Source organism: Molothrus ater, chromosome 3 (genome assembly GCF_012460135.2).
Source record: "Molothrus ater isolate BHLD 08-10-18 breed brown headed cowbird chromosome 3, BPBGC_Mater_1.1, whole genome shotgun sequence".
Taxonomy (NCBI): Eukaryota; Metazoa; Chordata; class Aves; order Passeriformes; family Icteridae; genus Molothrus; species Molothrus ater.
Genome location: NC_050480.2, coordinates 101386627 through 101404549, shown reverse-complemented (window position 1 = coordinate 101404549; position 17923 = coordinate 101386627).

Here is a 17923-nt window from a genome sequence, read left to right as displayed (position 1 = left end):
TCCATTTCTCTAATAAAAGTTTCCTGACTGTCTTGAGCAACACTTTCACATGGCCTGGTTTCCCCATTTGTTAATTAGTGTTCATTCCTCAATTTTTAAAATTGTCAATTTCCCATGATTTAGAAAATAATTTTAAAAAATTATAAAATTTCACAATAGTTGGCATTAGTATTATCATATGCAAAGACTAATAATTAATATGATTAAAAATTATTTCCCCTCTTTTATTCTTGTATCAAACTGGGGAGTTTGGAGTTACTGAATAATACTCTGACAAATATTATTTTCTGCAATTAAATGTTACTTACCACTATTACTGACTTTGAAAACATAGGGGCTTTCCTTTTATGAAAAAAGTACCCACTTTTAAAGATAAACTTGTAAACCAAAAATTCATGCATAGATTTTGATGAAAATTTTGGCTTTCAGACAGATTAACATCATCCACAGTTTTTTTAACATGTTGCTTTGTGGTCCAACTGGATCCTTTCTTCGTTTTTTGCTCCTTATTAAGCTTTTCTTTTCTTCCACAATCTCAGTTGATACACAAAAAACAATTTAACGACTCTTTTTGTTTCAGAACTGTAATAGTATTAAGTCCCTCTGACAATGTTATCCTTTTAAGCTAAAAAATTCCTTCAGTGATAATATTTCTAACAATTTCTTCAACCTTCAACATTATGTGTAGTCTTTCATCTTATTTTCCTTCATTAATTTAAGTTACTGCTTTAGGCTGCCTGCAAGGTTTGTAATATCAAGTGCAAGTACAGTAAACATTGGGATGTGAACATCATTTGTTTTAATTATCCACATCAAATAATTCTATTCTTGTCTTTCAGAAGAAAACATTAAGAAGTTTCTACCCTTTCTTCTCAATTTCTCTGTTGTCGAAGGTATATTGATTCACATTTTAGAGATGTCTTTGGTGTTATGATTTGTAAGACAATGGAATAAAACAGCAGTCTAATTCCATCATTCTATTTTAATTAAAGAGGCATTTTCTGGAATCTCTTCATGTTAACAGCTCAGGCCTCTCAGTTATTTAAAGGAAAAAAGACATTAAACCCCTTTCTATTAGGATGAGCCTTGTCTAGCCATGTTTATCAAAGAGAATAAATTCATGTTTAAACACACCTTTATTAGTTGCTAGGTTTAGCATATGTTCATTATTCCCTGTCCTGTAAGAACCTTATTTTTCAGTGATTACTAAAGCTTTAATATTTATGGTATTTTTAGAGAGAAGAACTTACTTTCTCATTGCTGATCACTGAATATTGGATTGAAGGGAAGAGAAGTAAAAAAGTATTTGACCTTCTAATATGAGGTTTCAATTTAATTTAGGAGCTCAGATCCAAATCTGTTATCATGAAAATTCCTATTCCGCTAATTTCTAAAACTTAACACAATTTATCTCTTAGGGGCTTTCAAATTTTTTTTCCAGAAATCCTCCTGAATTTGAGTATAAAATTATTTCCTTTTGATAGCATGAAAGAATAGAAACTGTTTGGCAATTTCTAACCCCAAGAGAGGAAAAGCATTTTATTTTTTAAATCTCATGGTGGTCTTGATCTAGTAAACTATTATATCTATGGAAACAGTCTCAGTCTCACAAAATGCAGTGTTGATAAAAAAAATTCTTTTTTATGACCCTTTTTTGGTCATCAGCAGAAATAACATCAGTTTAAGAATAATTAAGTATCTGTGAAGAAGAACGAGTTCAAATTTTTTGTGATTCTACTAAAAAATGCAAGGTCCAGATCCCAAGAGATGAGATGTCTAATTTATAGACTGAGTCTTGCTCTGAAGAGAGACATGTGACCTGCCTCATCCCTTTGTGCATTATGTCTTGTCAAACAAATTTTGGTAATGATCTGCAACTTTCTAAATCACCTTTAGGATGTGACCAGTAGGTTGAGGAAGGTGATCCTCCCCCTCTACTCTGTTCTCATGAGATCCCACCTAAAGTATTGGATCCAGCTCTGGGGCCCTCAGCGTAATGACATGGATCTGTTAGAATGAGTTCAGAGGAGGCTTATTGGGGTGATCAGAGGGCTGGAGCACTCTAAGAGTAGACAGGCTGGGAGAGTTGGGACTGTGGAGCCTGGAGAAGAGAAGGCACCAGGGAGACATTCTAACAGCCTCCCAGTGTCTAAAGGGGGCCTACAGGAAAGCTGTCCAAGGACACCTTCCAAGGACTTGTAGTGCTGGAAGTGCTCAAGACTAGGCTGGATGAGATTGTGAGAAAGCTGGTTTATGGAAGGTGCCCCTGCCCATGACAGGGGGATTGGAACCAGGTGATCTTTAAGGTCCATTCCAATCCCAAACATTCTGTGATTCTACATAGATGGAGTAGAGAGTCAAGAGGATAAACTGGATTATTTTTTGATTGGTGCTAACAGATGGCCACATTACATTAAATGCTTTTAAATAAAGGCAATGTTCTCATCTGCGAATTTATCACTCACAAAACCAGTCCAAAAACCCCAACATAACAAAAGGGTTCCAAGGTGGCAAAGGTCTCCATACTAGTTTTTCTTCAGCAATGCCTCCTTTTATTTAGTACATCCCCAGTTTGCTCAGATTTCTTAGTGTAACTAAGAAAGGACATCCTAGGTTAAGAATAAGTTACCATTACAACATAGTGGCAAAGTTACAGATGTATAAGGAGATTGTAAATTCACATAGGTATAATTCTGCTGTTAAAGTCAAGTATCTATTACTTAGAATGTTTGAAAGAAAAAAAAAAAACAAAACAAAAAGCTAAATTTGTTCTCTCCCTGACAACTAGGATCTGCAGATGAAATGAATTTTTTTGCTAGAATTTGTCACATATATTTTATCCCATAGGAAGACCACAATTCCTATTTACTTAACACATTTAAATTCGTTTGCCCGTTAACTCAATTTACCTGAAAATTTTAGGCAATGAGTTCTGTTGTGCATGGATAACCTGTATACCTTATAAATCCTGTGAAAATTATGTCAGCAATGTCTTGACACTAAAACAGGATTCCCAAAGCAAGTTCATGGCTATCAGGTTTTTTAGTACAGGCAGAGACTTAAATACACACAGCCATTCTAATTTTGGGCCTAAGCCAGTGGCACACTTTCATACATAAAGGCTTTCCTGGAAGGCATTCATTATTAATGAATATTAGTGCCATCTCACCCTGTTTTTCAAGAGCTATCTTTGGTTTACAAGCAGTAGCATTATGTAAGTTCTCCCATGGTCTGACTCCTCAGTACTCCCCTATTGTTCTTAATTGGAAACTGACTGCATGCATTAAGTCCACAGCTTGTACAAAAGCTCATTCCAGGAAACAGGCTTCAGGGCTCAGCCCAGTCAAGAGTTGGATGACTGACACCATAAGGACGGCTAATCTTCACAGTAAATCACAAACTTTTTCATTTCTTAAAGCATGTCCACACTCATATCTCAGTAAAAATACTAGTTAATTCTGGCTATTCAGCAACTGATTTGGAACTGTTGTCAAACTGAAATGAGGAAATAATAAAGTGTTCTGAGACCTTTGTGAGGAAAAACTATTGTCAGAGGAAATCTTGCTTAGAAAGAAGCTGTGTTACCATCTTCTCTGAAGAAGCGATCATTTGGTGGTTGGAAAACGATGCCCTTTACTTCTGCTGTGTGGAGCACCTGTCACTACATTTGCAATGTCTCTGTGACATGTTTGCTCCCTTGGAGGCTTTTACTTGACTTTCCCTCCCAACTCCCAACCCCAAATGATAAAGAGCTTGTGTTTATTTGACATTGAATTTTAATTTTTTTTTTAATTCTTTCAGAATCATTGCCCTCAGAACATCACCCAGGGAATTATAAGTCTGCCTTTCCTAATCTTACCTCAGCATGGTGCCAATTACCTTATCTATTCTCAGCACAGCAATCACCTCCAGACAGCCATATAAAGAGCCTGACAATATACATAACTGTCTGTAAAACACCTCAAAAGTCTGGGCAGCAGCCAGATTTCAAAAGACCTTGGACAAATTTTTGAATTGTGTCCCATACAACTTAAAATGATTTTGGAAGATTTAGTCCACATGCTTGAATTTTGAATTATCTTTCAATACTAGAAAAAATGGCAAACCTTGAAGGATTTCTAATGCTCTCTTCTTGTACTTAAAATCCCTAGATCCCCATCCCACACTTACATTTATTCCTTTCTCAATATGTGTAAGCATTTTTCATGTGTTAGGCATTCACTCCTTTCCTTCTTCACCCAACACTGGATCAGACTCCTTCTTTTAATGTTTATGGAAGTAGGCATACTGCTTTCAATGGTAAACCATTGTTCTTCTTATTTTAATGGGGATTTATCAAGTTTCTGACTAAATGGCTCAGGAGCATGCAACAAGCAAATCCACTGCATTTGGGCCAGTTGATTGCACACCCACCACAGGGATGGTGCCTGCTTGCCCAGCTCCCCTGAGTAATGGGAGCTCTGCAATGTATGAGACCGTTATATTTTACCTTGATTTGTTATCCTCTTTCTACTTAGTCATATTTTGCTCCAGTTTGTTTCCCAACTCCTCCTTGAGCTTCCCAGCAATATCTGAAATCTTCCCTCAAATTTTCAATCCACCCCTGCACCTAGTGTTGGGGTAATAAGGATACAAATGACAACACAGACAAAAGTGAGGAAAGAATGTTCTCATGCTGATTTTTCAATAGAATTGAAGTGCCTAGCCAGTGTGAAAAATGCCATTATTCCAAGTCAGCTTCATTAGGCACCTAAATGTTCCCAAAGATCCTGCTTTAAGAGATATAAGAGAAAAATATTCTCTGAAAGCAGAGATGCACCTAAAGAGGAAATGAAGCAAAGAAAAATGGAAAAAAGTATGGAAAAGAAAAACTACCAGGACTCAGCAGGAGCAGTAAATCCTCAGAGAGAGTGGCAGGGGTGCCTCAGGTCCACCAGGGTGGGGTCCAGCAGGCAGGACAAATCCCACCATCCCAGCCAGGAGCAGGAAATCCAGGTGGAGCCAGGGCAACTCCAGCCCTGGGTACAAGGCACGTTCCTGTGGTTGGGATAGATGAGGCTGGCCCTCAGTCTGGGAGTGCACCCCTAGACAGGCAAGGCAGGGCTGTGGGGAGATGGAGCTGGGTCAAAAGGCATTGCTGGGGCAGGAGCTGATGGGTCAGGAGTGTGAAATGAGTTCCTGGGCCAAGAACAGAAGAGGGAGACCCTCAGGGTTGGGCAGGGACAGGCAAAGCTGTGGGCGCTCCAGGGCCCTGACAGAAAGATTCCTGTTAGGAGTTAAGCACTTTGTTCTTTGTAAGCTCCTATAGGCACCTATTCCCTACTTCACATACCCCATTATTTTAGAATATGTTTTTGAATCCTATTCGTTCCACTTAACCTTACAATGATGAAGACCTTTAGGGTAGATTTGTAGCATTTTTAGTTTCCTTGATCAAAGAGAGAGATATAGACCTCCAGAAGGCTTCTTAGTCTAAGGTCTGAACTTGCCTCTGAGAGTGTCTAGGTCACTCATTCATGTAGCTCTCTTTTGACTTTACAAGGTTGACTACACTCCCAAGTATTTCAGTTAGGGGCCTCAAATTGGGTAGGATGAATTTGTGAGTTATTGCCTATGATCTCTTCCTTCACATGACTCTTCTCTACTTCTCACAAAGGTCTGAAAATTCAGTCCCGAGGTGATGTCATGGTCTAATCCCGCTTTTCTGACTGACTGTGATCCTGAAAAATAAATGAATTTACTACAGGTAGGTAACGTAACATTACTGCTTTCAGAAAGAACAGCACACACTCGGACAACTTCCTTGTAGCTCTCTTGATTCTTTCCTCCATGGAAAGAAAAAAAATTACCTAGAAGGTTAATGCTGATTTCACCTAATCTGCACTAGGAGATTGAGTCATAAAAGCAAGAATAGTCCTGGAGGCAGAAATGGTTGTAAAATCATGTTAAAGACAAATACTCCTCCTTGGCTGAGGCAGTATAAGTTTCTAACAACCAAAAACTAGGTAGCACAGTGAGCAGGGAAGCTACTCATGTCAGGATACCATGGTCTTCATATGGTAGAAACCTGCTAGTGGCCAGACCACAGCCTAAAGCAGATTCCATTCATGGCATTAGCAAAGGAGATTGTGTAGAAGGAGAGAAATAACCCATATATCCTATTATCCTATTTTCATATAGAAAATCCTTCAGGTGATTTAATAGGACAAAGGCTCCATGTGAGTGGGTTCAGGGGGATTGCTCCATCTTTTCCATCCACTTTCACTGTGAATCTGAACCAAAATATTTAAATCAAACCCAGTAAAAGTGAGAGAGTTCTGGAGAAGATAAAACATTTTAAGCTGCTTCTAAAAACAGTTCATGGAATTCTTTAGCTTAGTCCTACTTATGCAAAAGCAGGAGAAGAGTGCATTAATCAAAGCCATGTGGGAACTGTGCAACATTATAGATGGGAGAGATTAAAAAACATATAAAAAGAAAAAGAGAGAGAGCCAACAATGTAGAAAGATATGAAGAGGCTCAGAAAGTGGATCAGAGAGACCGGGGGACTGAAATCATGGCCAAGAGAACAACAGGGGAGCCAAAGGACAAACTGGAGAAGGGAAAGGAGAAGCAGAAGGCAAACTCTGCAGCTCAGTACCATGTCAAAACACAGCTAAGAAATTACAAGGAAGACCTGGAGAAAAACAATATCAACAAAAAATCAAAGTATACTCTGAGAACAGCATTATTGCTCTATTGCTGGCTACCTACAGGCTGATTTCTCTAAATATAAGGAAACAAAATCTCTTAGATCTACCTCAATGTTGCCAGTGTTTGCTGACTTTTAGGCCTTCAACCTCACAATTAATTTTTAAATGCTATTTTCTAGTATAAAAGATTTTTTTCTGTTTCAATGATTGACATTTTATAGGCTCAATATAGTCTATTAATTTTTTTGTGTGTTTGCATAGTGTAATTCTCAATATGGATCTATTTAAAAGTAGATTAAATTTATGAATTATAACTTTGTTCTTTTGGTATAGCAAAATCTCCTTTTAAATTAGTATGGGTTTTTTTAATTTAAAAAAGCTCCTTCCCTGTTAGAAATCTTGTCCTCTGTTTGGGTTTTTTCTTAAGACAGTTCAGGATGATTTTCATAAAAAATATTAGTCAAAGTAAAATCCTGAAGTAATGTTGAAGTATCTTGAAGCTATCATTTCCAAAAACTGTTATTTTAACAGAAATCAGAATTTTTAATTTTTTGCTTAGTCTCCTGCTCTCCATGCTCTATTGAGCTCAGGTATCACAGTTCAGTAAGAACTAAATTGCTGGATTTTTTTTCTTTACACATTTTGTTTTGTTTCAGGCTGTGCACACATTTATCTATAACTCTTCTTAGATTCTTGCTATTATATAATATCTATAAACTAGGACCCTATAAGCTAGAAAGTGTTTTTTTCCATGATGTGTGCTTTTTCCACATTTCTGGATACTTGTATCCTTTGAAAACATGATTTCCTAATACTACCTTTTGTTTTGCTAAGTATAATACATAATGTGAGATAACATCAAAGAATTCCAAGGGAAGCAGCCTTTTCTTGCACATGTGGGTAAGTGCTTAGCAGAATCAATATTCATTTTTAATCTCTTACTACGTGTGCTGAATCATTAATGCCATATTTCCAAACATGCAGCTCCCAATGTTTTGTTTGGGGTTTTTTTTAACTGTTTCCAGAAAGCTTTTCCACTGCTTTCTTTGGCTATGGAAGGCTCATTTTCTTAGTTGACCTCAACAAAAATGGAGATAGAAAACCAACATCTGTCAGTATAAGTGTTTACAGTAAATTATTTGATCATGAAAAAACTAAACAACTGTCTTGAAACTACCAGCCCTTTTATTTTCTTTTGAGAAAACTTAGTAGCTCTTTAATAATAATAATTTTTTTTTCTACATTCAGTGTTCAGGGGTTCTCTGTGTTCTCTTTAGCTGCAAAGTGTTCAAAACAGTATTGCCTGGGTACTGCACTCCATGGCTGCCTTCTGCAAGGGGTAGTGGGCATTAAATGATTGACATCACCATAATATTTTCATTCAGCTACTTATATTTTGTGGAGTCTTATAAGATATATTGCAGAATGCCTCTGTAGCTCTCAGAAATCTTTGCAAAGACTAAACAAATTCAGAAGGGACAGTTAAACCATTGATATATGGTTACAGCAGGAGTAAGTACAACACTAAAATTAACCTTATATGCAAGATTTATGGATCTAACATGAATTCTTCTTCCAATTAGCTGAAATATTCAACCTCAGTATAAATAGCCTTCAAGGCAGGAGTAAGGATGCACTGATTAACATAGTAAACAATCTTGCTTATCAGTTAATAAACAAAACAACAACAAAAAAAATCTATATTTAGTGCCCTTCTGGCAGACAGTCAAGCCCCAAATAAACAACTGGTGTGTTAAGATCTAAATAAGACTGAGGATGTTCTGAGTTGAAGATGGAAATTTCTGAGAAAAGGTTGGGTTTAGTACAAAATAAACTAAAAAGTCACACGATTTTCAGATACATAATCCAAGATGTTAAATAATTATAGTATTTTGTAATAACCTTTTTGCTGGGGAAAGGTGCCTTGTTTTCAGTTTCATTGTTTACATTAATTATATATTGAAAGCTTATTTATTATGCATGAAAGCTAGCAAGGGGAGAGACCTATCCTACTGTTCATAGTAATTGTGTCTTGAACAGCATGAAATATGGGAGACAAATGTTGTAAAATATTAGAGATGAATTTTAACTTCTCCATTGTATATTTTATTTTCCATCATCTGTAAATGTTATGTTGACTGAGGCAGAAAATCTATCTGTCATAGAATACTATAGTTTCATCATTTATGGTTTTTAATCACTCAGCATCCCATTGTGCAGATCTGAGTTAAGGTCCCAGTTTCCTATAAAGTTTGCACAATGAAGGCACAATTTATTTTCAAATACATGGATTTTTCCAGATTTCATTACAATCAAATGCAGTACTATGGCATTTAACTATGTTGTGCATTTGGATCCTTGCTGTTTGAGAAAACAGAATGAAAATGTGAGGAAGTTACGTAGCACAATCTAATTAGCTTATGAATAAATCTTTGAATATTCTGATTATTGCGTCTTGCAATGAAGATCTGTAGTTAAAATTTCCAATGGCAGCTAAAACTGATGGCATTTCTAATATAAAGCTGTAATTTAAGAAAGTATCAAATCCTCATTTAATTCCCATGATATAAACTTTAATAACTGAAAGAGAATTTTGTAAGTTCCATTGATTTATTTTGTTCATCCAACAAAGTTTAGTATTTTCTAGGGAGGGAAAAAATACAGCACAATTTTGTGCTTTAAAAGATTTTTAATGAAAAATAAGTATTAGAAAGAAGCTGTTTTCAATGCCAATTTCATAATTCAGAAAGAAAAAGCAAGGCTTACTTTTTTTAACTCATAAATGAGCTCTTAATAATTTTTGGTGAAGACTATATGAAAAATCCTGACAGAAGCATTGTATCAAAAAGAAGTTGGGGGGCGGGGGGAAATCTCTTCAGATGTCTTTGTTTAAAGGTCACTTATTTCTTCTATACTATGTCCAGTTAAAGATAAAAGATAATGAACATTTCTTTTTCAAGAACTGCTGCTGTCGTCATCCATGTGTAGCTTTAAAATCTGCATCTTACTCTTTTATTTTTTAAGTCTTTTACATTTTATATTATTTTGCATAATATTTGTTCCAATAATTGAGAAGAGCAATAAAAGATCTGTTTTCTATCCAGCAATATTCCCAAACCTAATTTTCTCAAAAATTTTAAAATAGCATTTTCTACTTTAGAGAACAGTTATAAAGAACTGAGGCTGAAATCATAGGAAGCTGAGTACACAACTGTGTTGTGATAAAGTCTAGTTTTTCGAAGACAATGGACTTTTCTACTCAAAAATCTTTACTTTTTTGTACCAATTCACAAACTTAAAAATTTTATTTAATGATAGTCAGATTAGTCTTAACACTTTAACTTGGTGTCTAAATACAATAGTATCTCAAAGACAGCTATCAGTACTGCCAATCTTTAATAAAGATCATGTGAAATTTCACCCAGCTTTTTTTTATGTTTCCTGTTTTCAGTTATTCCTTGCAGAGTTTTAATGTAAGGTCTGACAAACTATTTACGTAAAGAACAAGGACACTAAGCCAAAATCTGCAGCTGAAGGAAAAGACACACACTTAAAACCCTGAACATTACTGAGTGAAAACATTTGTCTCTGTAACAATATCTTAAACAAATTCCAATTCTTAAAGCATGAAACAGATTTTTGACGTGAGTTATAAACACCAGACTTGCATTTAATATTTTTGAGACCATGCAAAGAAAGAATAAGATCAAATATTTAACAATATGATATGACTTCCCCCCCCCTGCAGATTATTCTCACATTTGAATTCTAACCATATGCAATAGTGAGGAACTTTATGAAGGACCTCATGCATGTTTTTGGGCTGGGGAAGCACACCTTGTATTTGAAAACAATAAGTCAATGAAAGTCAAACTAAAGTCATAGTATGGTAATTAAAGAGTGAATATAAATCAGTTTATAATTATACTAGCACTTAGGGTCCAAAATATTCAGTTACAGACTATCACAAATTAAGTAACAGTTAAAGCTGTTGCACACAACCATTGTAATATCTACCATTTTTTCTGAGGTTATGCTTCACTTTTTCAGTGGGTTGTTTGGCAAGTCATAAGAATCCCAACCTATTCTGAAACTACTTTTCCTAGTGTGGTTATTTTCACCTTGTTATAAGGTGTCATTGAGGTTATTCAGTATGTTTTTTAATAGCCAGCTTCCTTTACTCACAAATTTTTTAGTGCTTTTCTCAGCATGTTGTGTTACATCTACCTTTTACACATGCTAGAGAGTTTTCATTGCTCTCTCTGTTATTTGCAAAAGGTAGTTCTATTCTGTTCCCAAGGCTGTATTCCTTTAGTAAATACTAATTGACTTTTTCTGAGTAGAGTTTATAACTTTGGAACATCTGGTATCACCTTGTGCTTGCAGTTTCAAGGCTTCTGATACCATCTTGCTTGGGAAGGCCTGTTATAAACCATTATTTGACTTCACAGCCTTCAAGTCAAGCCTAGGTAATGTTTTATTAGTACAAGATAGTCAAAGATACAGCTCAGTTTTAGAACCATTAATAGCTGCCTCCACAAAAATGATGATTGATGAGGAGATGTGTATGCATGTCCATAGATGCACTATACTTCTGTAGCTACCTGTTATTAATATCTATTAGTTTTGGCATACCTCTCTGAATTTATCAAAATTGCTTCTCAACACTACTCAGCTAGGTTTCCAGTACTTAACTCTTTCATGCTCCTAGCTTGCAATGTCTAAAATCTCACATTGCCAGGTCACCTTCCTACTGGGTATATTGCTGGAACTAAACATATAGTTTTTCCATTTGAGATGGAAAATCACAGAAAAAGTAAGGTGTCATAGAAACTTTGTAGTTATGAATACCTCCAGAGTGCTTCTGTTGAAGAAAGTTAATTCTACAGTCAAGGTAGTCCTTCAAAAGATTCACTTTTGCTTTCTTCCAGGAATTCCACTTTTGTTCCACTATTATAATTTTTCTTAAATCGAATACAAGTTTGTTACATACAGATCAAATGTAGATTGGTGAGATTAACCAGCTGCTGTAATTTTTGTAATGAAAGTTTTGAAGTGCCCTCTCTTTCTGTTTCTTTAGCTGAATGTCTCTGAACAGTTAATTGAACTCCTTCAAAAGTATTAATGACTGATGGAGACTGTACAGAAAGACGTATGGAGAGTAAAAAATCTGTTGTTTGCATTTCTACTCTTCTGTTTTATTGTAAGATCATTTTTCATAGTTTCTCCTATAATTTGTCTCTCTCCCCTTATTTTCTGACTTCCAGAAGCTATACTCAAGAGTGGGAGAGAAGAAAGTATGAGAAAGTGCAGGAATACTGAATGTAGTTCGTTATGATTAAAATTCAATAGAAAATTGAAGATAATATTACAACTTTCAAACCTCTCTTTGAGGATTAGAAAAGGATTTTTTTTTAAGTGCAGTTCATACTTGTTTCCTAAAAGAGGTAATTTTGAGGATTTCATTGATTAAATAAATTATTCAATAAAAACATATTGTGCATATATCTGATGTCAATACATATATAAATTGTTTGTCTTCAGAATGATTTTTCATGTTGAATGTTAACTCAGTCTGCATCATTTGAAACAGTCAAAATACCTGTGAAGGGTTGTGAATCTATGAAATAGAATTATATTCACTCAGTTGAGCTGTGCATTTTTCTCTCTTTCTGATGAATGAGAGCTATTTTGACTTTTCATTCCAATTTTATATTTTGATATTTTTATGAAACAGGAACTCTGTATTTCACCTGTCGTCTAGAGGCTTGCACTTAGTAGGATAAACAGCAGTTGCAGGAGAAACATTGGAGGACGTGTTTTCTGTTCCCCAAATCAAAATGAAATTGTCAAAAGCGCCCCAAGAGAGCAAATAGCAGACAAAGGAGTAAAGAATCTACTAGTGGGAGTGGAATTTCCCTTCTTTTACTTGTGATTTTGTCACAGCTGGGTGAATGAATCAATTTCAGTGTCAGCCTTCATTTTCTAATTATTACCATGTTTGCTGAACACATCTTTTACTCCTAATGTAATCATTAAAAGACTCTTCATCCCCCCACACTAAACAATATTCACTAAATCAAAAGCAGGTATTTCCTGTTATTTAAATGGATCATATACTTCTCAGCTAAAGTATTTTGAAGTGGAACATATTTTTAACCAAAATATGAAACTAAATCATGCAACAAGGGAACTGTCACATTTATAGGACAAGTTCCTTCTACTAAGGATGGGATAACTTAAGAACTCCTGTTCCTCGCCTTGAAGCATAATACATAATTGTTCATTATACTCATTAACATTTGCTAAAGGTAATTTTGTTTAATATTTCAATTTATGTGGGGATTTGCAAATCAATCCAGATTAATTCAATGGATGTTTTCCTTTTTACCAATACGTTGATACTTGAAAGTTCATGCTAGATATTCACTGTCATCAGACAATGAATGATTGTTCCTTATTTCCATTATCTGAATTATCAAATTTTGATTTTAAAGACCAGAACCATCAGAACCCTTTTACAGGTTGAATGGGTCTAGTGTACTTAATTGTCATATACATCATACACACAGATTGTACATGTATCAAAACTTTTCCTTAAGACTGAAAATATTTAACTCATAAATCAGGAGGTAAATCAGGCAATATGGTTGTAAGGATAGTATTTTTGAGTATACCTGCCTCAGAGTTTCTGATTTTGAATGAGCAAGTGCTGACTTATGCTACACTTTAAATCTTCACTGCATAGCTTTGCTACAGAGCATTCAGTAGTGTAATTTTCTTTCTGCAAGTTGTCCATGCACCCAATTTGTTGCTTCTAAGTTAAGTTAATTCAATAAAAAATTGAATAAAAAGTTCAATCTCTCAGTTCCCTCCATGCAGAAAACCAACTTAAAATTAACTAACTGGACATTTTGTACTCTTATTAATAGAGAGTGCATCTGTCTTCTAGATGCTGTAAACTGTACATGCAGTTATATCAGTACATTTAAAATACCTCTCTCTTCTCCTCTCACTGCCTTTTTCTTTCTGTTTCCAGATTCATCATCAAATGAAAGAAAAGAAAGGGAATTTCATGGATCTTTCAGCATATCTGTGTAGAATAGGTTCAAATATTTTGATCACTAGAGAAGATACATTTCCCTGATGTCAGTTTTGAGTCCTACAAAAAAATAGAAAATCTGTCACAATTTACTTGGAAAAGCAGAAATATTATTAATGAAAACTTATATTTAATAAAGTAGGCTTATAAACAAGATTCTTACCCTTAATTTTAGATTACTCTCTCCTTCTAAAATCAACTTTCGTGCTAATCATGTCAAAACTTGTAAAATTTCCCTGCTATTGAAGTATATTTAAATAAAATAGTAACAATATTGGACATCAAAATATTGTTTAAGAACACAATAATATGGAATTCCAGTTTCCTAACTCATTTTTTAATTCAATCCCAAGCAAAGTTTGGCTCCATGGTACTCAGTAAGGATTCTTTCTCACGTCTATGACATGATTAAAAGAAATCCTGACTAGCCTTGCCAACAGGACCATGGACAGTGCCTAACTGGCTGCAATGACTTTAAATTACTCCCACTTGGTCACCTATATCAATAAAATTAGTAAAAAGACATCGAATAAAATACATAGAATATAAAATTTTATATTATAACTAATACTGGCAATTTGTAATGGCAGCATGCGCCTCCATGTAATCTGATATTTTAACTGTAAATATCTTTAAAAATTGTTACTTTTCTTTTGAATAGGTGGTATAACAGCAGTCTAAAGAGTGTCTCTTTAGCTTGTGCTGTGGAGCAACTGTTCAGATTATGAGGACAACTGCCTATAAAAGCTTATGAAGACCTCCATTGTGTACAGTGTTGTGGGGAGCTCCGGGGCTCTGTTGCTGTTATATTACACAAGCAAGGAAAAAAATGAAAAAAAAAATGGTCTTCTCATATGCTTTGTAGAGAGAAATATTATATGCAACAGATATATAAACTTTATCAAATTATCAAGCACATATTCAGTACATCAAGACTCCTTTGTCTAAGGGAGTTCCATCTAAGAAAAACTTAATTGCAGAACATGCAATAAATTGTATTAGTGATATCACTGGAATGATTGCAGTGTAAAAATACTGTTCATTCTGAATAAAGATGACAGTCTGGCTCAAACAGGATTAAATGAAGAGTGAGATTAAAAGAAAAAGGTAATCACTTCAAATTACAGCACTAGAATGAAACTCTGAACTAGCTCCTATAAAACTATTTATGGGTTTCAGCTGTTCTCATGCTGAGGACATAAACAATCCTTGTTTGCTGATGCTTAAATGTCTTTAAGAGAAAACTGTTACCACAAAATCTTTCCATGTAACTGAAATCTCTAATTGCTCTTTGATCTTTGAATAGCTTACTCATTTCCTTTATTAATGTATTTTGGCCAGAGTCCCCAGCTGACAACAGACTAGATTAATAAATCTCCATAAAGAACTCCACAGCATTTGTATGTAGCATGAGATACAATTTGACCATCAATCGACCATTAATGACGAGTGTTCAGAAGAAGAAAAAATCAAAACCAACAAAGTTGGTGGTAAATTTGTTCACTTCATCAAGCTATCTTCATTGGCCAGTATCTCAGGAGACAACTTTGCATTTCTGCTTTAAGAAACATCCTGCCAGAGTGGTGGTGTTGTCTGCTTTCTAAAGCTTGAAAGGAGACTGCCCTGGTGCAGATTCTGCAGTTCCATACAACTTTTCTCTAGCTGTTTATTTATGTATGGAAAAGAAGGCAGTATCAGCCCCTTTAACCAGGAATGCACAGCTGTAAAATGAGATTTTAGAAAACTAAACCTTAGATTATCAGAAGATTGACTCTGGGAACACAGCCCAAGATCTGTAGTTCCTGTGTGAGCATGATGGCTGTGGGGTTATGGATAATGTTCCTGTTTTCTGTTTTCTGTGTACTTGCAGGATGGCATCGATCTCACCTTTAGAATTATAAAACCAGTCATATAATTAAAGATAGATGTTTAGCCAGATGAAAACTAGTTTACATATGATACCTAATTTTCAAAACTTTAACATGCACTATTATACTAAAAATAAAATGCAAATAAATGTTACTATTTGCAAACATAAGTTAAGTCTTAAAATAAAATTTAAAAAGTATTGAGTAAAATTTACATGAATCATAATTTTATTAAATCTGTTTAGAAACAGTAGTAGCTTAGAAACAGTAGTAGCTTCCATCTTTAGCTTTTCATTGTCAATTGGAGTCAAAAATTCATCTCCTGCTGTTACCTAGGATAAAGGAATTGTGCAGCCTTCTTTATTATTCTTCCAAGTTGAATTTCCAGTGGACTTTTTAAATTTTAAAATAGAGATACTGAAAATAAGGCATACATTCACACAGTACCCACTTTAGCTACTGTGGTGGATTGGCTCTGGCTGAACACCAGGTGCCCACCAAAGCCTCCCTATTGTTTCTCTGCTCAGCTGGAAAAGGGGGAGAAAACTCAAAAAACACTTGTGGACCAAAATAAGGATTGGGAGAGATCACTCACCAATTACCATCTTGGGCAAAAGAGAATTGACTTGAAGAAATTAGTTTAATTTACTGACAATCAAATTAGAGTAGGGAAATGAGAAATTAATCCAAATCCTAAAAGCACCTTCCCTCCCCCACTACCTTTTTCCTGAGCTTGCCTTTCCTCCTGAATTGTCTACATCATCCCTGCCAGTAGCACAGGAAGACAGGGAATGGGCGTTGGGGTCAGCTCATTTCATGTTGTCTGTGCTGCACCTTCATCCGCAGGGAGAGGACTCCTCACGTTCCAGCAAGGGTCCCTCCCATGTGAGACAGTTGTCCATTAACTTCTCCATCATGAGTCCTTCCCACGGGCTGCAGTTCTTCATGAGCTGCTCCAGTGTGGGTCCCTTCCAAGGGTGCAGTCTCTCAAGAATGAGTCACAAGTTCTGCCAGCAAAATGTGCTCTACCATGGGCTCTGTTTTCCATGGGTCCATGGATCCTGTCTGGAGCCGGTCCAGCCCAGGCACCCCACAGAGTGGCAGCCTCCTCTGGGGATCCACCTGCCCGAGCATGAGCCCCTCCATGGTGGATATCTGCTTCACAATGGAGGTCTCTGATGGGATCAGCCTTGCCCAGTGGCAGGTCCATCTTGGAACTGGGAAGCGTTGGTCCCATCAAACAGAAGAGAAGCTTCTTGCAGCTTCCAACAGGAGCCACCCCTGCAGCCCACCCCAATACCAAACCTTGCCATTCAAACTCAATAAAATTACCTTTGTGACATAACTGAGATATTGTTTGCCAATAGTCATTTTTGAGCCCAGTCCTATTCTCATGGATGCCAATGTTACAGAGTCATTGCCTTTAATAGAGTAATACTTTTTTCCTTAAATATAGAGAAGGAAAAATATTGAGGAGTACTTATCTGGACCACTGATGTAGTCATTCTTCTTTCTCAGTGTCAGTTTCTTTTGAAGTATGAGTTAAGAAGATTTTGCTGTTTAAAAAGACCCTGAAATAACTTAATTAAGCAGTGAGGACTGGCAGTCCAATCTTGTATTTATAATTTCTAGTTATGATTTAAATCCTAACAGTGTTTTATAGTTATTGGCTCAAAAAAATTTCCAGATCAGAGAATCTACCACTGTAGGGAATAAAAAAGTTTCACTGCTGGTTCAGATATTGTAGATAGCCAAAGAAAAACCAGATATTTCCTTTTTCATATTGCAGCGCAAGAAAATGTGAATTCCAGTTTGAAAATATCAGAGGAATATTACCATTTTATTTGACATAAGAAATAATCATATTCATCCCAATATGAGTATCCCATTTCATTGCAATATTATGCAATTCACCACAATGAACAATGAACCAAAATTAAATTTCTAATAAATTATTATAGCAATTTGTTGTACTAAAAAGATAAAATTGTAAAAAAATCAGTAGGCATAGCTCCCTACTGGGGTTGAATTACAACAGTTACCTTAATTGATAATTGGTAGCTGTGGGTTAATCAGTCAGTAATCTTATGTTCTCTAAGTAACAATAAAAAATTTGAGAGTCTGAGAACATCTGAGAAGTCCACAAAGCGGCTGAATGATGCTGCAATGGGTGAGCAGAGACATTCTGGACTGGCAGAGAAAAGTACATAGGATAACCTCAAGCTCTCATGTTTAGGCAATGAAACCCTAAACATTGAATT